Genomic DNA, 24268 nt, shown 5'->3' with positions numbered 1-24268 from the left:
ACAATGGGTTTTTATTAAAAACTGGGCTTCGTTGGAGCAACTTTTCCGAGCCAAAAAGCTATTCTTCTTGGAGCCGTCGAGCGCTCCGGGGAGTTCTTCTAGCGCTAGGGGAGTTCCCTAGGGCTTGGGGGGTTTGGGAGGTTTAGAGAGAGTGTAGAGAGAAGAAAGAATGGGAAAGGTGTGAAGAAAATGAGGGTGGGAGAGGTTCTATTTATAGGGTGAAATATGGCTGAACTTGGTGCCACATGACACCATCTGGTGGCAAGACTTGGGGAGAAAGCAATGGCCAAGATTGTGCCACGTCACCCATTTTCGCACAGTACACTTCCGACTTCTAAAATCCATAACTTTCACATACGAGCTCCGTTTTTGACATTCTTTATATCCACGCGTAGGTAAAAATAAGATCTACAACTTTCCTTTTGACTCGTCAGCTAATTCTTGACCGATCTTTAAATTTAACAGTAGGAGGTGATTACACTGTTAAATGTCCGCGTAAAATTCATAACTTCTACATACGGACTCCGTTTTCGTTTGTCTTTTTTTCGTTGAGTTCCTATTAATGAGATCTTCAATTCTCATTTAGGTCGCGTTGGCCAAAAACCGCTCGATCTAAAATTCGAGTTTCGAGCCGTGCACTGCTATGCCAAATCTTAGAAAAATCATAACTTCCTCATACGAAGTCAGATTTAAACCATTTAAACCATTGGGATGTCATTGTCAATACAAAAACATAAGCATAAACAAAACTTACATTCATTTACACTAGTGATCTACTTCTATTTTTAATCTCTCAGTGTAAAGCAACTTCGTATCGATACCTGTGATACAAATAAGCTTGAGTGGGTCAGGCTTGGGAGCCTGGTGAGCAAATAGGGTTTTCAAACCACAATAAATAAATTTATTATGTTTAAACATCAAACAATCAACCCAATTACCCAAACCCATTATCTTCTTTATTTCTTAAGGAGTTACCCTAAGAATCATCTATCACTCATTCCTAAGGATTCCTCCTAAGGAATAGGCACGAAGTCACATCGTCGCCACAGTTTATACAACAAGCATTAACGAACATCGATCCCCACATACTGATCCTATACAATGATCTTACAAGATCTAGCCTAAAGGATCAATATGAACAACAAAATGATGAAGCTGCTTCGGAAATTCCCTAGCAGCCAACGAGGATCGATAAAGACATCAAATGAAGGGAATGTAATAAGTTTCACCACGAACCTTCGTTCGTAAAAGAAAGAACCACAAGACAATTAAGTCAGGGGTAGTTATTTAGATAACAATGCCTAGCCGTGGTCCGAATATCGTGAGGTATTTTACCCCCAGACTCACCCTATCCAGCATCGAACTTTGCCTAGCAGTGATCTGAATATCGTGAGGTATTTTACCCCCAGACTCACCCTATCCAGCATCGAACTTTGCCTAGCAGTGATCTGAATATCGTGAGGTATTTTACCCCCAGACTCACCCTATCCAGCATCATAACCCCAGACATACCTAGTAGTGGTCTATTACCGACACACTTCATTAGGCCGTTTACGAATTTCCCTCAATTACTTCGTGAAAGGAAACGCTGACACATGAAGCTCGTCTGATCACTTCATAAAAGAAACGAAGACTCCAAAGCTCTTCAAAATAAAAAGTATGGGGAAAATACTAATAAAGTACTCCCGTACGCTCCCGTACCCCGACACGTAATAGTGTAAAAAATAAGGACTCTGTACATGATACTTATCGGATGAACACATAGTTCAAAAATACCTGATGAACACATAGTTCAAAAACATATAATGAACACTTAGTTCAAATATACCTACAGGTTACGAGTCTGCTAACGTTCCACTGGACTATCTAGAATAGTCTGTGGTCGTTGTCTATACTCTGCTAGATGACTAGACCATCTTAAACATCGATACCTCTCATCAATTTTTATTTCGTCACACATCATCTAATTCATCTACCCATGTTTTACCCAACATATTTGTAGATAAAAATACATATACAATTTAATTTATTTAAAAACCTGTATAAATCATTCATTCATCATCCATCTCAAATAAATAAACAATCTATATTCACATAGCATGTATTTTATATAAAATACTTCATATCTATGTGTAAGATGAAAGTGACTATACACTCACTTGATAAGACGATAATCGGGCGACACTTCGTTTCTTAAAACGATCGTTTCCAATAAAACCGGGGGCTTTAATGAAAAACCGGGCCCTGCGAAGGTGGAGCTTCAAAACCGAAAAGATAAATTTTTCCGGGTCTTCGGACACTTCGGAACATATTTCGGGTGTTGGAAATAATCTCGGGGCTTTGGGGGAAGTCGAAATAGTGGAAATATGAAATTTGGGGTGAAAAATGGCAATTTCTCAAAATTACTCGGCAAGGCTCGCAGCTCTTCTATTTATAGGGGAGGCTTCGGCCGAAGGTGGACACACGGCAGCAGCGAGGGGCGTCAGATGGCTCGCATGCGAGGAAGGGTAGGTGGCTCGTGCGAGGCTCGGACACGTGAAGGGAAGGAGGACAGCGAGGCTCGGATCTGGCACGCGTCGGAACCGGATTGGTCCAACGCTTCGGACACGGGGCGGAGTCAGATGCGAGGCGCGTCGGAAGGCCATTGGACCACATCTTCGGTCAAATCAGCAGGCGACACACGTAGACAGGTGGCCTCGGATGACTCATCAAATCGGACACGCGGCATGCTGCGAGCGAGGGTGACGTGGCCGAAGTTGAGCCATGCGAAATTCCTCGGTTTTAGCATATTTCTCGATTTTTGTGTCCCAAACTTCTAAAATCCATAACTTTCGCATACGGGCTCTGTTTTTGACGTTCTTTATATGTACGCGTAGGTAAAAATACGCTCTACAACTTCCGTTTAGACTTTGTCGGCTAATTTGGAATTTAATTTTAATATTATTATTTTTAACAGACTGGGACAGGAAATCCGTTAAAAATTCATAACTTCTTCATCCGACGTCCGTTTTCGTCTGTCTTTTTACCGTTGTACTACTATGGACGAGACCTTCGATTCTCGTTTAGGTTGTGTCGGCTAAAAATTACTCGATCTAAAATTCGAGTTTTTAGTTGTCTACTGCTAAGCTGAAACTTAGAAAAATCATAACTTTCTCATACAAAGTCAGATTTGGGCGTTCTTTTTATACATACTCTCGGTTTAACGAACACTACGACTTTCATTTAGATAACCAAGGCTAAAAAGTAGTTTATCAAAAACTCACTTTTTACGTCATTCGGCACCGTGCCGATTTTGTCGCGGAACTTCGAGAGGTCACAACTTCTTCATTATAACTCGGATTTCGGTATTCTTTATATATCCGGAATCCTTGTCACGACCACTACAACTTCCTTCATAGATATTAGGTTTATCTAAAATTTATTTTCGACGCTTATTTTTATTCTTAATTAACTAAATCCTAATAATTAAGCATAAAACACATAATTCACATAATAATCACATAATTCCTCTTCATTTCTTCAAAATGAGTTACAAAGGTTGACCTAGACTATTTCATCATCATTAATGCCTATCCTGGAAACACGGGCGTTACATAACATACATGAAAAGTGTTATGAATACCATCTAGTTCTTCGGGTAATTCGAGCTTGTAAGCTTGGTTCCCAATCTTCTGAAAAGCTTTGAACGGTCCAATAAACCTTGGACTCAACTTTCCTCGTTTCCCAAATCTTATAAGTCCCTTCCACGGTGAGGCTTTAAGCAAAACTGAATCTCCAACTTCAAATGTCATCGGTCGTCTTTTCTTGTCAGCATAGCTCTTTTGTCGATCCTGAGCTGCTAACATCTTCTCCCTAATTACTTTCAACTTTTCAGCAGTCTCATGGACTATCTCGAGGCCCATAAACTGCTTTTCTCTAGCCTCAAGCCAACAAGATGGCGTACGACACTTCTGTCCGTACAAAGCTTGATAAGGTGCCATATTGATGCTCGAGTGGAAACTATTGTTGTAGGAAAACTCTACCAGAGGTAAGTGCTCATCCCATTTCCCTTGGAACTCCAGGGTACATGCTCTCAGCATATCTTCCAGTGTTTGAATCATTTTTTCGCTCTGCACATCAGTCTGCGGAGGGTAAGTTGTACTCAAAGACAACTTCGTACCCAATTCCTCTTGTAGACTTCTCTAAAACCTTGACGTGAAACGACTATCACGATCCGATACAATCGTTAGAGGAACACCATGAAGTCTTACCATTTCCTTTACGTAAGCATTTGCGAGCTTATCCATAGACCACCTCTCGTTGGCTGCTATGAAGTGTGCACTCTTTGTGAAACGATCCACGACTACCCAAATCATGTCGTGACCGTTCTTCGTCCTGGGCAGTTTAGTCACAAAATCCATGGTGATGTCTTCCCATTTACCCATGGCAATGGATGCTTGTTCTTCACTGTTGCCTTGTTCAGCTCTCTATAGTCTATACACATTCTCATGCTTCCGTCCCTCTTCTTCACGAATAACACCGGTGCTCCCAAGGGTGATGAACTAGGTCTAATAAAACCATTATCCAACAGCTCCTGAAGTTGCATCATGAGCTCCTTCATCTCTGTCGGTGCTAGTCGGTACGGTGCTTTTGCTATTGGTGTCGTCCCTGGTAACAAGTCTATTCGGAAGTCTACTTGTCTATCAGGCGGTAATCCGGGAAGATCTTCGGGAAAGACTTCCAGATAATCACACACCACTGGTATATTCCGCACCTCCTTCTTTTCCTTCTTAGCATCGATCACAAATGCCAAATACGATGTGCATCCCTTGGACAAACATTTACTGGCTTTCATCAGGGAGATGATTCCAGAATTTACTCTGCGTTTGTCCCCGTACACCATAAATGACTCTTTTCCAGGTGGGTTTACTCTTACTATCTTCTTTCGGCATAATATCTCGGCATCGTTGGCGCTAATCCAATCCATTCCCAAAACGATGTCGAAACCGTTCAACTCTATGGGCAACAGCTCTTCGTGGAATTCGTTTCCGTTTAAGTCGATGACGATGTTCTTAATACGATCACTAACAGGTACGAATTTACCACTGGCAACTTCCACAATTAGGGCATTATCAAGTTTTTCTAGAGGTAATGCTAGTTTCCTACCAAATTTATGCGATACGAAGGAGTAGTTCACTCCTGAATCAAATAGTATACTGGCAGGAAAACCATTTACAAGAAAGGTACCTGACGCGACATCTGATGCCTCCTTCGGACCCTCGAGCGTCATCTGGAAGGCTCTCACCTTCGGCTTCGGTGGGACATTGGGCCTTGTCGCCTCGTTCTTCTTCGGGCAATCCTTCACAATGTGCCCTTCCTGGTTACATCCATAGCACACCCTTTTGTTAGCGGTGCACTCATTGGCGTAATGCCCGGTCTTCCTACACTTGTAGCAGGTCACCTCCTCACTACATTTCCCGAAGTGCTTCTTCTTGCACTTCTCGCACCACTTCGCTTCATTTCCTCCTCCGAACTTTCTTGAACAAGACTTGATTTTCTTATTGTTGGGCTTTGCAGACCCCTCGAACTTCCTCGTCTCGCCAACCTCAACCTTGCTGGAAGCTCTTCCCTTAATCATATCCTCCACAGACTTGGCAGCCCAGATAACTGCCTCCAGAGTAGGGGCCTGACGCACTGGCACCGCGTACTCCCATGGAAGTCCCTTTGCGTACTTGTCGATTTTCGTCAGCTCATCCGGAACAAGACGCAAGGCGAACTCCATCTTCTCTGTGAATTTGTTGGTGTATTCATCAATTGACATGCTTCCTTTCTTCAAGGTCAGGAATTGGTTCTCTAGCTCGAGCAGGTTTTGGGCTGAGCAGTACTTGCGTTTGAACTGCACCAAGAACTCTGCCCATGTCAGTTGTAGGGGCTCATTGGGGCTCAGAGTCTTCCCCAGGGTATTCCACTAGCGCACAGCGCCTCCTCGGAACTGACGTATTGCAAAGGTGGTCTGTTACTTGCCTCTGCAACCACATTTCATGAAAGCTAACTCCATCTCCGAGATCCAATCCATGACTCCGATCGGATCTTCCTTTCCATTGAAAGTTGATGGCTTGCAAGTCAGAAAATCCTTGTACTTGCATCCATTCCTCTCGACTCCGTCATCCTGGTTGTTTTGTCGAACCATTGGTGGGTTGGCTTGACCATCGGTCCCACTATAATTCCTTCCTTCTGACTGCCCATCGTTCAATTCGGGCTGTTCAACTGGCAGTGTAGGTTCATCCCTATTTTCATGCAACATCTGCCTCACTCTTCCTGTTGTTCAGCCAACATAGCACGTATCTGTTGGATATAGTGTCTAAGTCCATAACTTTATTTGGTATGTACTTGACCCGACCCGGCATGGTCCATTTGGGTTGCATGGCATTGCAATACTTGGATAGACTAAATGAGAGAATAAGGCACTTATGATTATTAATATATTATAAGTCCTAATATATTAATAATAGTATTATTTAATTAGTATTGATCAAGTGTTAATCTAGTATTAATTTGGTGATCAAAGTGAGACTAATTAAATATATAGGGTTGATTATGACAATCATCAATTCTTTTATGGTGGATTAATGATCCATGGTTTATGGGTTTGGTTATAACCATATGGAGCTCCATGGATAGTTCATGGGAGTTACAAACCCATGGGTCATGGGAAATCAAGAGTCATGACAATTAAGGGCATTCATGTGTAAACCCTAATTGTGACAACACTATAAAAGGAACCCTATGGCTAGCAAAATCGTGACCTAGTGTTACTAGAGAGGGCATAACCGATTTTGAGTGCTAGAAGTATTATCTCAAGTTATTCCAAGTCTTGTGGTGTTGTGTGAAGCATTTGAGGCACAACATCTGGGGTGCTAGGCTCACAAAGTCTTGAAGGAATCCAAGCAACAACAAGGTATGTATTTCTACTAGTTTTTATGTTTTATGTAATCCCCATGCCATGCTAGTTAGGAAATAACCTTGAAAAAGAAATTTGCATGTATATAGAGAAAACATAGATTCAAGGTTATTAGGGTTGCATGTACACTTAGGAAGTGTTAGAATGCTCAAAAATCCCATCAGTGGTATCAGAGCCTAGGATTGTTTTCTGTATACTTGATGCAAAACTGCTTAAAAATCGAAAATTCTGCACTCTGACGACTGAACTCGCCGAGTCCATGGGGAGGACTCGCCGAGTCCATGAACAAATTCATTCTACTCGCCGAGTAGAATAATGCACTCGGCGAGTAGGAGCGTGCTGGGCAGTTTTTTCGAGTTTTGTTGCTGGAAATGGATTAAGATCATTATCCCAATCTGTTTTGGACTTGTAAAATCTGTTTTTCAAAATGATAATGATTATGTTAACCTATTTTACATGACTTTTATCAATTTTCAAGTATTGTATATGTTTATATGATTCTCTTGAAATTGCTTGACATGAATTTGTGTTCATATGAGTTTAGAAGATCATAGGAATTATATGTAACCTCCATGTATGTTTAATTCATGATCTTAATGGCAATGATGGTGTCCATAACTTGTCCTCAAGTTATGGATAACCAAAAGTCACTTCTTTAAATTGTGATTAAAGAACTAAAGAAGTTTCATAAAATGAAGAGTCTTCATTTTATGAACCATTAAAACTCATAAGTTACAAATTGAAGAGACTTGGAATAGTTTCAAATCTTGCCCTCAAGTTTTGGAATTTGAAAAGTCTTACACTTTAATACTTTAATTCCAAATTAAACCTTAGATTTTTAAAAAAGTTTAAAAATCAACACTTATACTATTATTATAATTTTATTATATAGATATGTATAAGAATATGTCATTCTTACCGTTAGTAGGCCTCATTCACGAAGCCGGTCTATAAGGGGGGTATAAGGTTGTTGCCTATAAAATGGTGACTTAATGGGTGTCCACTCTCACCCACCGCTTCCTTGATCGGTGGAGGGTCGTTAGCCGAACGGGTAGGATACGACTTTAAATACTTGTTAAAAGTATAATGAATTATAAAGTAACTATACATTATAAATACCCAATCTTAGTTACTTTAGGAAAATGTGAAATTGGTGCTAGCCCATAAAATTACACTTTGTACCTTACCAAGTCGTTAGTGGAGCGTGTGTGGTTAACCGGCACACTAACATGGACTAGTAAGGGTGGCAAAGGGTAACTTGACCTTATTATAGATCGGTGGAGCGTGTGTGGTTAACCGGCACATCGATTAGGTAATATTGTTGAGGGTACCAAGTCAATTTGTATGGTTATTCACACCTTGTTTGTGATCCTCGGCATCCCAATCACAAACTTGAGAGGGCACAATCGAGATTCAAACATGCCATTGAAAAGTTCAATGTATCTCAAAAGATCTAGGAGTTTCAAAACCAATAAAACCTAATAATAAAATATTTCGTTCTTATGGTGGAAATTGGTAAATCGTCATTTACCTACCTTCAAATATTTTATAGTATGGATTACGGCATCCCTCTTCCAACTATAAATAGTTTGTTGGATCCTAGCCTTAATATTTCATTTGGGTGAATTATTAAGGATTCCTAATCTAATGAAACTTGTCTTTCTTTCCTTTCTGATGTCTTCCAACAATGTTTCTGGCTCAAACCCAACAGGCTCTTTTTCCCTTATGAACTTGTGTGGTAAGGTCATCTTTGATGGATCCAATTTCAATGAGTGGATCAGAAACATCAGAATGATTACCCGCTATGAGGACAAAGAATATGTCCTCGATAGGGAGCTTAAGGTTGTGAGTGAAGCCGCTGCTACTCCTGAAGAGTTTGCGGAGTTTGTTGCACATGAAAAGGATGCTACTAAAGTAGCATGCATCATGATGGCCACCATGACTCCTAAACTTCAAAAATCCTATGAAGATTTCTACCCCTATGAGATGCACCTGGATCTGATGGAAAGGTACCATCAGAGCGCGCGTCAGGAGAGGTATGAAATCATCTCCTCCATGATAACCGCAAGGATGAAGGATGGTGAACCCATCACCGGTCAATTGCAGAAGATGCAAAGGTTCGTTGACCGGTTGCTGAAGCTAAATGTTGACTTCCCTGAGGAAATGGCGATTGGCATCATTCTCCATTCCTTACCTCCAAGTTATGATCAGTTTCGTATGACTTATCACATGAACAAGGAGGAAGTCACACTTAGCAAACTTCAAGGACTCTTAAGGACAACTGAAAATGGCCTTAAGGGTAAAGCGGTTGCTACTTCTACTCCTTCAACAGCCCCTGTTCTGGCTATTGGGCAGGGAAAGGGTAAGAAGAGGAAAAGCCCTTCGAAGGGTACCAAGGGTAAGACTCTTGATGGTTCCTCTTCAAGTGGGACAAAGAAAGGTCCCATTACTCATTCTTCAAACCCAAAGGAAGCACAGTGCTTCTATTGCCAGGATAAGGGACACTTCAAGCGAAGCTGCCCTAAATATCTACAAGATGTAAAGGATGGGAAGGTTAAACCCACCCATGCAGGTATTTACACAATATTTTCTTATAACTCATCTAATGCTAATTCTTGGGTGCTTGATACAGGTTGTGGTATTCACATCTGTACTGATTTGCAGGCACTAAGAAGAAGTGAGCAAGTGGAGCACGGGAAGATAAACTTAGTCATGGGCAACAGGAAAGCATCACCTGTTACCAAGATAGGAGTTTATTCTTTATTGCTTAATAATTAGTTAATGTTAGATTTGAATAAGTGTTGTTACTCGCCCGAAATGGCGAGAAATATTATTTCTTTTCATGGCTTGTACAAACAAGGTTTTTCCTTTTCATTTGATAATAAAAATGGTGCTATTAATGTTTATTACAATGATGTATTTTACTTTAAAGCATTACCTTGTGATGGTGTATATGAAGCCGTGAATGTTGTAGACAATCTAGGAAATAATGTGTTGTGTATTGATACTTCAGATAGCTTGGATAAAGCATCCTTGTGGCACTGTCGTCTTGGACATGTTAACAAGAAGCGCATAGGCCAACTCCAAAAGGCTGGAGTCTTGGAATCATTTGACCTCAAGTCAGGTGATAGTTGCGAGTCTTGTTTACTTGGAAAAATGACAAAGTCACCCTTCACAGGTACTTGTGATAGGGGTGAAGGTTTGTTGGACCTTGTACACACGGATGTGTGTGGGCCCTTCAGAGTTGCTACAAGGGATGCTAATCGCTATTATGTGACTTTCACTGATGATTACAGTAGATATGGATATATTTACTTAATCAAGCATAAGTCAGAAACCTTTAAAAAGTTCAAAGAGTTTAAGCAGGAAGTGGAGAATCAATTGGGCAGGAACATCAAGATGCTCCGTTCCGATCGGGGAGGAGAGTATCTTAGCATTGAGTTCCTTGACTATCTTAAGGAATGTGGGATTGTCTCACAATTGACACCTCCCAGAACACCACAGTTGAATGGTGTAGCTGAAAGGCGCAATCGAACCTTGCTGGATATGGTTCGTTCCATGATGAGTCGAGCTTCGTTACCAATCTCTTTCTGGGGGTATGCCTTAGAGACTGCCGCCCATATCCTTAATCTAGTCCCTACTAAAAAGGTTGCCAAAACACCTCACGAGATGTGGACTGGGAAAGTTCCCAATTTGGACCACATCAAGATTTGGGGTTGTGAAGCTTTCGTGAGGCGTGAGACTCATGATAAGCTTGAACCTCGAAGTGAGAGGTGTATTTTCATCGGCTACCCACAGAGATCCTTTGGTTACCTCTTCTACAGACCCAGTGATAATGTGGTCTTTGTAGCAAAAAGAGGAGTCTTTCGTGAGAGAGAATTCATAAGCCAAGGGGACAGTGGGAGGCAAATTGACCTTGAAGAGCTTCAAGAGTCAAGTGGTGAAGGAACCTCAAATGCTATCGAACAACCTGAGGAGGAAACTCCTGTTGATCCGATAGATGAGTCTGTACCTCCAAGACGTTCCACTAGGGTGAGGAACACACCTGATTTTTATTATGGTTATCACTGAAGGTGATACATTTATTAGTGATAGTACACTAATAGATTTGGATGAACCTAATAATTACAGGGAAGCCATGGCAGGCCCTGAGTCTGCTAAATGGAAGGAGGCTATGGACAGCGAGATTCAGTCCATGTATGACAATCAAGTTTGGAACTTGGTTGACAATGTACCAGGTCGTAAGACAATTGGGTGCAAATGGATCTTCAAGAAGAAGACCGACATGGATGGGAAGGTACATACTTACAAAGCGCGACTGGTTGCGAAGGGCTTTACTCAAACTCCGAGAGTTGACTATGATGAGACCTTCTCACCAGTAGCTAAGATTAAGTCTATTAGAGTATTGTTAGCCATAGCTGCATTTCATGATTATGAAATATGGCAAATGGATGTCAAAACCGCTTTCCTTAATGGAAAGTTGGCTGAGGATGTTTACATGGCTCAACCAGAGGGTTTTATCGATACAAGATACCCTAATAGAGTGTGTAAGCTTGATAAATCCATTTATGGATTGAAACAAGCATCTCGCAGATGGAATCTTTGCTTTGATGAGAAAGTCAAAGAGTTTGGCTTTTCTAGGAGTGAGGATGAGTCTTGTGTGTATGTCAGGGCTAGTGGGAGCATAGTTAGCTTCTTGGTGTTGTATGTGGATGACATACTTCTCATAGGAAACGACGTCCCAACCTTGCAGGAGGTTAAGACCTGGCTTGGGAAGTGTTTCGCTATGAAGGACCTTGGAGAAGCTGCCTATATCCTAGGGATAAGGATATTGAGAGATAGGAGTAAGAGACTAATTGGACTTAGTCAAAGTACTTACTTGGATAAGGTGCTGAAAAGGTTCAGCATTCAAGAATCCAAGAAAGGAGAATTACCAATCCAGAGTAATGCCAAGCTGAGTAAGACTCAGAGTCTGAGTACAGAGGCTGAGATAGCTGAAATGAGTCATATACCATATGCTTCCGCTGTGGGCTCGATCATGTATGCTATGACTTGTACTCGCCCTGATGTGGCTTTTGCTTTGAGCATGGTCAGTAGATATCAAGGGAACCCTGGCAAGGCACACTGGACAACGGTAAAGAACATTCTCAAGTATCTGCGGAGGACTAAGGATTGGGTCCTTACCCTCGGAGGCAGTGATGACTTGAGAGTGGAAGGATATAGCGATGCTAGCTTCCAGACTGATAGGGATAATTTCTGCTCTCAGTCAGGCTGGGTCTTTATCCTAAATGGAGGGGCAATTACTTGGAAAAGTTCCAAGCAGGAGACAGTAGCTGATTCTACTTGTGAATCAGAGTACATAGCAGCAAGTGAAGCAGCTAAGGAGGCGATATGGCTAAAGAACTTCATCGGAGACCTTGGAGTTGTACCAGCTATAAAAGAGCCAATGGAAATTTTCTGTGACAGCGAAAGTGCGGTTGCTTTGGCTAAGGAACCGAGAGATCACGGGAGATCTAGGCACATTGACAGAAAATACCATTTCATCAGACATCGAATAGAAGAAGGACTCCTCGTAGCTAAGAGGGTATCATCAGATGAGAACCCGGCAGATCCCCTCACGAAGGGACTGAGCAGGGTTAAGCATTTACAGCATGCGATGCGCATTGGGCTGAAGGATGATATTAGTTTCAATAATTAGATTCCTGAAACTTGTAAAATGTAATTGACATTTGATGATAAATAAAATTTGTTATTTATTTATGAGTAAGGTGTTACTATCTTGTGTTGATTGTTTACTATGTTTCAATTTTGCATGTTTTTACTTCCAGAATAATTATGTTATTATTCAAACCATCCACAGTCAGTCAAACTTTGGAAGTAAGTATTGACTTAGACTGTCATGAATTTGGCTTGTATGATTTGTCTAAAAGTGCTTTGGACAATGCAATGGTTGCTACAACATTCATGAGTACTCATAAGGGCTGAGTATTGGATCCAACCCACGCTCACTTGCATCACTTCATGGAATTTATCTCGAGTGATCGTGAGACGGTAATATCATATAAATCTTCAAACCTAGAGATATGAGTTGTTGACTATGAGTTGGTTATTCATTGATTGCACGAAAACGCATTGGTAACTCGATGTCACAAAACGTGCCTTTATGAATAATTCAACAAGTAGTTAGTACAAGCATACCAGTCGAAGTTTATCTGTTCCTTCTAGAAATAGAAGCGATATCTGGGCCCCTCGATGATTTGGTTTTGACCTATGTACCGGGCCCGGTCAGAACCTAATTGATGTGTTCAATTTAGTTCTATGTCGAAACAAATCAGAGATCGAGAAACAAATGCTGGACAATAAGTAAGACCATGTTCCATGTGTTTGTCCGGCTGATATCATGAGAACAGAGGATTATATGATCACTTATCTTAAATGGCGTATCATCATCATCTCAGTTCCGAGAGACTTTGAAAGAGCTACGATTGCTAGTCGGATTTTGAAGTCATATTTTCAAATATAGTTATTAGACTTATCCAAGTGGGAGACTGTTGGATATAGTGTCTAAGTCCATAACTTTATTTGGTATGTACTTGACCCGACCCGGCATGGTCCATTTGGGTTGCATGGCATTGCAATACTTGGATAGACTAAATGAGAGAATAAGGCACTTATGATTATTAATATATTATAAGTCCTAATATATTAATAATAGTATTATTTAATTAGTATTGATCAAGTATTAATCTAGTATTAATTTGGTGATCAAAGTGAGACTAATTAAATATATAGGGTTGATTATGACAATCATCAATTCTTTTATGGTGGATTAATGATCCATGGTTTATGGGTTTGGTTATAACCATATGGAGCTCCATGGATAGTTCATGGGAGTTACAAACCCATGGGTCATGGGAAATCAAGAGTCATGACAATTAAGGGCATTCATGTGTAAACCCTAATTGTGACAACACTATAAAAGGAACCCTATGGCTAGCAAAATCGTGACCTAGTGTTACTAGAGAGGGCATAACCGATGTTGAGTGCTAGAAGTATTATCTCAAGTTATTCCAAGTCTTGTGGTGTTGTGTGAAACATTTGAGGCACAACATTTGGGGTGCTAGGCTCACAAAGTCTTGAAGGAATCCAAGCAACAACAAGGTATGTATTTCTACTAGTTTTTATGTTTTATGTAATCCCCATGCCATGCTAGTTAGGAAATAACCTTGAAAAAGAAATTTGCATGTATATAGAGAAAACATAGATTCAAGGTTATTAGGGTTGCATGTACACTTAGGAAGTGTTAGAATGCTCAAAAATCCCATCAGTATCATGGCTTGTACTCTGACCATTGTAATTGGCTCAGGAGCATCTGCTACAACAGGTATTTGCTCAATCACTAGGGGCTGATTCCTATTTCCGTTCGCGTTCCCGACTCCACTTCGGGTTCTTGCCATTTTGATCTATACACCGAATAGGGTGAATTTAGATCTTTATTTAGGATAGACGTTTAAATCATCTTTATTTCTCCGAAACGTTTATATGCTAGTTTTAATATCATTGTTGTACGTTTAGAATCCTGAACACATAAGGTTTCTAGATCCGGTCGGCAACAGACCATAGATCCGAACAAATAATAGCATATAGCACATAAAAGCATTTTAGGCATCTTTCCTAAAAGAAACTAGTGCTTGTGTCTAAAATATACTAGACACTCATCTTACAATCATCGCTTAGCATTCTAAGCTTAAGTCTAGAAATCCTACAAATTCCTAGTTCGCTTAAACTAATGCTCTGATACCAACTGTGACATCCCCATTTTTACGGCCAGAAAAGACTGATTTTGTTTATGCTTGTTTAAAAATCAGAGTAACATTTTAAAGAAAAGTGTTGCGGAATTTGTTCCCAAAATAAAATATGATAAAGATTTATCAAAGCATTTCCGAAGAAATGTATTTCATTAAAAACCTCGGGATGTCTTGTTCGATACAGATCAAATGCGTAAACAGTACAATATAAGCCTTACTACATTATTTCATATTTACAGGCCTATAATCCGTAATCTCTCATCCCAACATCATATCTATGCTCGTGTGCCACTACCTGTAATACAAGAAACTGAGTGGATCAGGATTGGGAGGCTGGTGAGCACATAGGGTTTTCAACCCACAATAAATAAATTTATTAACTTTATCAAACCAAACAAACCCGGTTACCCGTTCCCGTTATCTTCACTTTACGTCCCTAAAACATCTAACACAAGAGACCTAGTCTAAGGACTTTCGTCGGGGTGACAACACTCCTTCGGGGGTTCCTCATCAATTTATGTCAAATAAGGGAACCATGTGGGGGATGGAGTACTGCTGGTGAACACTAAGTTCAAATAAAAACCTACAAGTTGCGAGCATGCTAAAGTTCCACTTGTTAATGTGACGACTATGCACTCACTTGTTAATGTGACGACTCGATATTCGAGCAGCGCTTCGCTTCTTAACAATATGATTTCCTTCGACGAAACCTAGTATTATTACCACTACAATTTAGTCTAATATTTATTGCGACTAATTATTAGTCTAGATTCGTCATTAACTCAGAGTCTACTTCATGATCTATCAAGTAAGGAACAACCAGGTAGGATCATATCGGATGTAGGGTCCGTTTGGTATACGAAGTATACTGTTTGGAAATCCCACTTTAAACACCTCACTAAATCACAACCTAGACATTATTCCCGTAAGTAGATCAATCAGTATAACAACTTTGAATCACTGATAAATCTTATTTATAGGCTCATAATAACGATATTATATTTATATATAAGCTATATTTAAAGTATAGTAGGCGTATCTCACTTACAGCGGGTTTTTATTAAAAATCGGGCTTCGCTGGAGCAGCGTTTCCGATCTGAAAAGCTCTTCTTCTCGGAGCCGTCGAGCGCTCCAGGGCTTTCTTCTAGCGCTAGGGGAGTTCCCTAGGGCTTAGGGGGGGGGGGGGGGGTGTGGGAGGGTTAGAGAGAGTCTAGAGAGAAGAAAGAATGGGAAAGGTATGACGAAAATGAGGGTGGGAGAGGTTCTATTTATAGGGTGAAATATGGCTGAAACTTGGTGCCACATGTCACCATCTGGTGGCAAGACTTGGGGAGAAAGCAATGGCCAAGATTGTGTCACGTTACCCAGTTTCGCACAACACACTTCCGACTTCTGAAATCTGTAACTTTCACATACGAGCTCCGTTTTTGATGTTCTTTATATCCACGCGTAGGTAAAACTAAGATCTACAACTTTCCTTTTGACTCTGTCGGCTAATTCTCGACCGATCATTAAATTTAACAGTAGGAGTTGATTACACTGTTAAATGTCCGCGTAAAATTCATAACTTCTACATACGGACTCCGTTTTCGTTTGTATTTTTGTCGTTGAGTTCCTATTAATGAGATCTTCAATTCTCATTTAGGTCGTGTTGGCCAAAAACCGCTCGATCTAAAATTCGAGTTTCGGGCCGTGCACTGTTGTGCCAAATCTTAGAAAATCATAACTTCCTCATACGAAGTCAGATTTGGGTGTTCTTTTTATGCACGCTCTCGGTTTAACGTATACTACAACTTTGGTTTAGATTACTAAGGCCAAAAAGTCCTCTATCGTAAATTCACTATTTACGTCACCTAGCGTTGTGGTGGTTTTGTCGCGAAACTTCGACGAGCCATAACTTCTTCGTTATAGCTCGGATTTTGGTGTTCTTTATATGTCCGGAATCCTTGTCACAACCACTACCACTTTATGTATAGATATCGGGCTTATCCAACACTTAAATTTTGAAGTTTATTTTTCTCCTTTATTTATTATTCACATAATTCACATAATACTCAAATAATTCATCTTTATTACTTCAAAATAGGTTACAATGGTTGACCTGACTATTACATTACCTACTAATGCTTAGCCCCGAAACACGGGCGTTACAATTCTCTCTCCCTTAGGATGATTCTGTCCCGGAATCATGCATCAGCAAACAGATGCGGATAGCGACTCATCATGTCATTCTCTGTTTCCCAAGTGAGATTCGGCCCATTCGTATGTTTCCAACGGACTAGTACTAAGTCGACCATCTTGCGTCGTAACTTCTTAGTCTTACGGTCAACGATTGCCTTGGGCTCTTCGGTAGCCTCTTATTTTCATCCATCCTTAACTCTGAGATTGGAATTATGTCGGGAAATTCTCCCGTGAACTTACTCAAATAACACACATGAAAAGTGTTATGAATACCATCTAGTTCTTCGGGTAATTCGAGCTTGTAAGCTTGGTTCCCAATCTCCTGAAGAACTTTGAACGGTCCAATAAACATTGGACTCAACTTTCCTCGTTTCCCAAATCTTATAAGTCCCTTCCACGGTGAGGCTTTAAGCAAAACTGAATCTCCAACTTCAAATGTCATCGGTCGTCTCTTCTTGTCAGCATAGCTCTTTTGTCGATCCTGAGCTGCTAACATCCTCTCCCTGATTACTTTCAACTTTTCAGCAGTCTCATGGACTATCTTGGGGCCCATTAACTGCTTTTCTCCAGCCTCAAGCCAACAAGATAGCGTACGACACTTCTGTCCGTACAAAGCTTGATAAGGTGCCATCTTGATGCTCGAGTGGAAACTATTGTTGTAGGAAAACTCTACCAGACGTAAGTGCTCGTCCCAGTTCCCTTGGAACTCCAGGGTACATGCTCTCAGCATATCTTCCAGTGTTTGAATCGTTCTTTCGCTCTGACCATCAGTGTGCAGATGGTAAGCTGTACTCAAACACAACTTCGTACCCAATTCCTCTTGTAGACTTCTCCAAAACATTGACGTGAAACGACTATCACGATACGATACAATCGTTAGAGGAACACCGTGAAGTCTTACCACTTCCTTTACGTAAGCATTTGCGAGCTTATCCATAGAGCACCTCTCGTTGGCTGCTATGAAGTGTGCACTCTTTGTGAAACGATCCGCGACTACCCAAATCATGTCGTGACCGTTCTTCGTCCTAGGCAGTTTAGTCACAAAATCCATGGTGATGTCTTCCCATTTACCCATGGGTACAGGTAAAGGTTCTAAACTCCCATATGGTTTCTGATGTTGTGCCTTAACTCTCGCACATGTCACACACTCAGCCACATACTTCGCAACATCGAGCTTCATCATTGGCCACCAGTAGTAGGGTTTTAGGTCCCTATACATTTTAGTGCTACCGGGATGAATCGAGTACATGGTCTTGTGTGCTTCTTCCATCAGAAGATCTCTTATTCCTCCCGTCTTAGGTAGCCAAATACGATCTTGGAATACCTTCAGTCCTTGACTGTTTGTACCGAACACTAACGTTTTGCCCAAACGTTCTTCTTTTTGGTCATTTTTCTCGGAAGCTTCTTCTTGAGCTTTCTTTATACTTTCCACAATTGTCGAGACAACTTCTATTCTCAATGCTCTTGGCCTTTTCTTTTCAAGGTTTACCTTTTGACTGAGAGCATCAGCGACAACATTTGCTTTACCAGGGTGGTAAAGTATCTCACAGTCGTAGTCCTTGAGTAACTTTAGCCAGCGTCGTTGCCTCATATTCAATTCTTTCTGATTAAAGAGATACTGGAGACTCTTATGATCAGTGAAAAGTTTGCACTTCGTGCCATATAGGTAATGTCTCCATATCTTTAAGGCAAAAACTACCGCTGCCAACTCCAAATAATGAGTGGGGTAGTTCTTCTCGTGTTCTTTCAATTGTCGAGATGTATATGCTATCACCTTTTCTGTTTGGGTCAGAACACAACCCAACCCGACTCCAGATGCGTCACTATAGACCGCAAAGTCTTCAACTCCATCGGGTAGAGAAAGAATCGGTGCTTCACATAATTTCTTCTTTAACTTCTCGAATGCTTCTTCATGCTTCTCACTCCATGTATAAGTAGCTCCTTTGTGGGTCAAAGCTGTCAATGGAGCAGCTATCAAAGAAAAGCCTTGGATAAACCTTCGGTAATATCCGGCTAATCCCAGAAAGCTTCGAATTTCCGTGGGACTTTTCAATCATTCCCACTTCATCACAACTTCGATCTTTGATGGGTCAACCATTATCCCTTCTTGGTTAACCACATGACCCAAGAATTTGACTTCTCGAATCCAAAAATCGCATTTGGAGAACTTTGCATAAAGTTTCTCCATCTTCAACACTTCCAACACTTCTTGTAGATGCTTGCCATGCTCCTCCTGGATTTTCGAGTAGATGAGAATGTCATCTATGAACATTATCACAGATTTATCGAGGAATGGTTCAAACCCTGTTCATCAAATCCATGAATGTTGCTGGAGCATTGGTTAGTCCAAACGACATAACCAAGAGCTCGTAGTGTCCATATCTTGTTCTGAATGCAGTTTTCTTAATATCCTGTTCTCTTACCTTCAGCTGATGATATACTGACCTAAGATCGATCTTTGAGAAATAACTCGATCCTTGCAGCCGATCGAATAGGTCATAAATCCTTGGCAATGGATACTTGTTCTTCACCATTGCTTTGTTCAGCTCTCTATAGTCTATACACATTCTCATGCTTCCGTCCTTCTTCTTCACGAATAACATCGGTGCTCCCCAGGGTGATGAACTAGATCTAATAAAACCGTTGTCCAACAGCTCCTGAAGTTGCATCATGAGCTCCTTCATCTCCGTCGGTGCTAGTCGGTACGATGGTTTTTCTATTGGTGTCGTCCCTGGTAACAAGTCTATTCGGAAGTCTACTTGTCTATCAGGCGGTAATCCGGGAAGATCTTCGGGAAAGACTTCCAGATAATCACACACCACTGGTATATTCCGCACCTCCTTCTTTTCCTTCTTAGCATCGATCACAAATGCCAAATACGATGTGCATCGCTTGGACAAACATTTACTGGCTTTCATCAGGGAGATGAATCTAGAATTTACTCTGCGTTTGTCCCCGTACACCATAAATGACTCTTTTCCAGGTGGGTTTACTCTTACTATCTTCTTTCGGCATAATATCTCGGCATCGTTGGCGCTAAGCCAATCCATTCCTAAAACGATGTCGAAACCTTTTAACTCTATGGGCAACAGCTCTTTGTGGAATTCGTTTCCGTTTAAGTCGATGACGATGTTCTTAATACGATCACTAACAGGTACGAATTTACCACTGGCAACTTCCACAATTAGGGCATTATCAAGTTTTTCTACAGGTAATGCTAGTTTCCTACCAAATTTATGCGATACGCAGGAGTAGTTCGCTCCTGAATCAAATAGTATACTGGCAGGCAAACCATTTACAAGAAAGGTACCTGACGCGACATCTGCTGCCTCCTTCGCAACCTCGAGCGTCATCTAGAAGGCTCTCACCTTCGGCTTCGGTGGGACATTGGGCCTTGTCGCCTCGTTCTTCTTCGGGCAATCCTTCGCAATGTGCCCTTCCTGGTTACATCTATAGCACACCCTTTTGTTGGCGGTGCACTCATTGGCGTAATGCCCGGTCTTCCCACACTTGTAGCAGGTCACCTCCTCGCTACATTTCCCGAAGTGCTTCTTCTTTCACTTCTCGCACCACTTCGCTTCATTTCCTCCTCCGAACTTTCTTGAACCAGACTTGATTTTCTTATTGTTGGGCTTTGCAGACCCCTCGAACTTCCTCGTCTCGCCAACCTCAACCTTGCTGGAAGCTCTTCCCTTAATCATATCCTCCACAGACTTGGCAGCCCAGATAACTGCCTCCAGAGTAGGGGCCTGACGCACTGGCACCGCGTACTCCCATGGAAGTCCCTTTGCGTACTTGTCGATTTTCGTCAGCTCATCCGGAACAAGACGAAAGGCGAACTCCATCTTCTCGGTGAATTTGTTGGTGTATTCATCAATTGACATGCTTCCTTTCTTCAAGGTCAGGAATTGGTTCTCTAGCTCGAGCAGGTTTTGGGCTGAGCAGTACTTGCGTTTGAACTGCACCAAGAAGTCTGCCCATGTCAGTTGTAGGGGCTCATTGGGGCTCAGAGTCTTCCCCAGGGTATTCCACCAGCACACAGCGCCTCCTCGGAACTGACGTATTGCAAAGGTGGTCTATTACTTGCCTCTGCAACCACATTTCATGAAAGCTAACTCCATCTCCGAGATCCAATCCATGACTCCGATCGGATCTTCCTTTCCATTGAAAGTCGATGGCTTGCAAGTCAGAAAATCCTTGTACTTGCATCCATTCCTCTCGACTCCGTCATCCTGGTTGTTTTGTCGAACTATTGGTGGGTTGGCTTGACCAACGGTCCCACTATAATTCCCTCCTTCTGACTGCCCATCGTTCAATTTGGGTTGTTCAACTGGCATTGTAGGTTTGTTCCTATTTTCATGCAACATCTGCCTCATCTCTTCCCGTTATTCAGCCAACATGGCCCGTATCATGGCTTGTACTCCGACCATTGTAATTGGCTCAGGAGCATCTGCTACAACAAGTATTTGCTCAATCACTGGGGGCTGATTCCTATTTCCGTTCGCGTTCCCGAACCCACTTCGGGTTCTTTCCTTTTGTTGGCGGTGCACTCATTGGCGTAATGCCCGGTCTTCCCACACTTGTAGCAGGTCACCTCCTCGCTACATTTCCCGAAGTGCTTCTTCTTGCACTTCTCGCACCACTTCGCTTCATTTCCTCCTCCGAACTTTCTTGAACCAGACTTGATTTTCTTATTGTTGGGCTTTGCAGACCCCTCGAACTTCCTCGTCTCGCCAACCTCAACCTTGCTGGAAGCTCTTCCCTTAATCATATCCTCCACAGACTTGGCAGCCCAGATAACTGCCTCCAGAGTAGGGGCCTGACGCACTGGCACCGCGTACTCCCATGGAAGTCCCTTTGCGTACTTGTCGATTTTCGTCAGCTCATCCGGAACAAGACGCAAGGTGAACTCCATCTTCTCTGTGAATTTGTTGGTGTATTCATCAATTGACATGCTTCCTTTCTTCAAGGTCAGGAATTGGTTCTCTAGCTCGAGCAGGTTTTGGGCTGTGCAGTACTTGCGTTTGAACTGCACCAAGAACTCTGCCCATGTCAGTTGTAGGGGCTCATTGGGGCTCAGAGTCTTCCCCAGGGTATTCCACCAGCGCACAGCGCCTCCTCGGAACTGACGTATTGCAAAGGTGGTCTGTTACTTGCCTCTGCAACCACATTTCATGAAAGCTAACTCCATCTCCGAGATCCAATCCATGACTCCGATCGGATCTTCCTTTCCATTGAAAGTCGATGGCTTGCAAGTCAGAAAATCCTTGTACTTGCATCCATTCCTCTCGACTCCGTCATCCTGGTTGTTTTGTCGAACTATTGGTGGGTTGGCTTGACCAACGGTCCCACTATAATTCCCTCCTTCTGACTGCCCAGCGTTCAATTTGGGTTGTTCAACTGGCATTGTAGGTTTGTCCCTATTTTCATGCAACATCTGCCTCATCTCTTCCCGTTGTTCAGCCAACATAGCCCGTATCATGGCTTGTACTCCGACCATTGTAATTGGCTCAGGAGCATCTGCTACAACAGGTATTTGCTCAATCACTGGGGGCTGATTCCTATTTCCGTTCGCGTTCCCGACTCCACTTCGGGTTCTTTCCATTTTGATCTATACACTGAATAGGGTGAATTTAGATCTTTATTTAGGATAGACGTTTAAATCATCTTTATTTCTCCGAAATGTTTATATGCTAGTTTTAATATCGTAGTCGTATGTTTAGAATGATGAACACATAAGGTTTCCAGATCCGGTCGGCAACAGACCATAGATCCGGACAAATAATAGCATATAGCACATAAAAGCATTTTGGGCATCTTTCCTAAAACAAACTAGTGCTTGTGTCTAAAATATACTAGACACTCATCTTACAATCATCGCTTAGCATTCTAAGCTTAAGTCTAGAAATCCTACAAATTCCTAGTTCGCTTAAACTAATGCTCTGATACCAACTGTGACATCCCCATTTTTACGGCCAGAAAAGACCGATTTTGTTTATGCTTGTTTAAAAATCAGAGTAACATTTTAAAGAAAAGTGTTGCGGAATTTGTTCCCTAAATAAAATATGATAAAGATTTATCAAAGCATTTCCGAAGAAATGTATTTCATTAAAAATCTCAGGATGTCATGTTCGATACAGATCAAAAGCATAAACAGTACAATATAAGCCTTACTACATTATTTCATATTTACAGGCCTATAATCCGTAATCTCTCATCCCAACATCATATCTATGCTCGTGTGCCACTACCTGTAATACAAGAAACTGAGTGGGTCAGGATTGGGAGTCTGGTGAGCACATAGGGTTTTCAACCCACAATAAATAAATTTATTAACTTTATCAAACCAAACAAACCCGGTTACCCGTTCCCGTTATCTTCACTTTACGTCCCTAAAACATCTACCACAAGGGACCTAGTCTAAGGACTTGTATCGGGGTGACAACACTTCTTCGGGGGTTCCTCAGCAATTTATGTCAAATAAAGCAACCATGTGGGGGATGGAGTACTGCTGGTGAACACTAAGTTCAAATAAACACCTACAAGTTGCGAGCGTGCTAGCGTTCCACTAGACTGTCTAGAATAGTCCGTGGTTGTCATCTATACTCCGCTAGATGACTGGATCATCTTAAAACATCGAGGCCTCTCATCATTTTATCACACATCGTCTATTACATCTACCCATGTTTTACCCAATACATTTTGTAGATATAAAATACATATATAGTTTAAATTATTTAAAACATGTATAAAAATCGTTCATCCAGCATAGATAGCAAGTATACAGATAATATGCACACATAGCACGTAATTTATATAAAATACTTCATATCTATGTGTAAGATGAAAGTAACTATGCACTCACTTGTTAATGTGACGACTCGATATTCGAGCAGCGCTTCGCTTCTTAACAATATGATTTCCTTCGACGAAACCTAGTATTATTACCACTACAATTTAGTCTAATATTTATTGCGACTAATTATTAGTCTAGATTCGTCATTAACTCAGAGTCTACTTCATGATCTATCAAGTAAGGAACAACCATGTAGGATCATATCGGAGGTAGGGTTCGTTTGGTATACGAAGTATACTGTTTGGAAATCCCACTTTAAGCACCTCACTAAATCACAGCCTAGGCATCATTCCCGTAAGTAGATCAATCAGTATAACAACTTTGAATCACTGATAAATCTTATTTATAGGCTCATAATAACGATATTATATTTATATATAAGCTATATTTAAAGTTTGGTAGACGTATCTCACTTACAGCGAGTTTTTATTAAAAATCGGGCTTCGCTGGAGCAGCGTTTCCCAGCCGAAAAGCTCTTTTTTT

Source organism: Lactuca virosa, chromosome 3 (assembly GCF_052849685.1).
Source record: "Lactuca virosa cultivar CGN04683 chromosome 3, Lactuca_virosa_CGN04683_v6, whole genome shotgun sequence".
Classification (NCBI taxonomy): domain Eukaryota; kingdom Viridiplantae; phylum Streptophyta; class Magnoliopsida; order Asterales; family Asteraceae; genus Lactuca; species Lactuca virosa.
The sequence above is the reverse complement of the archived record's forward strand: the minus strand, read 5'-3'. Positions refer to the sequence as shown.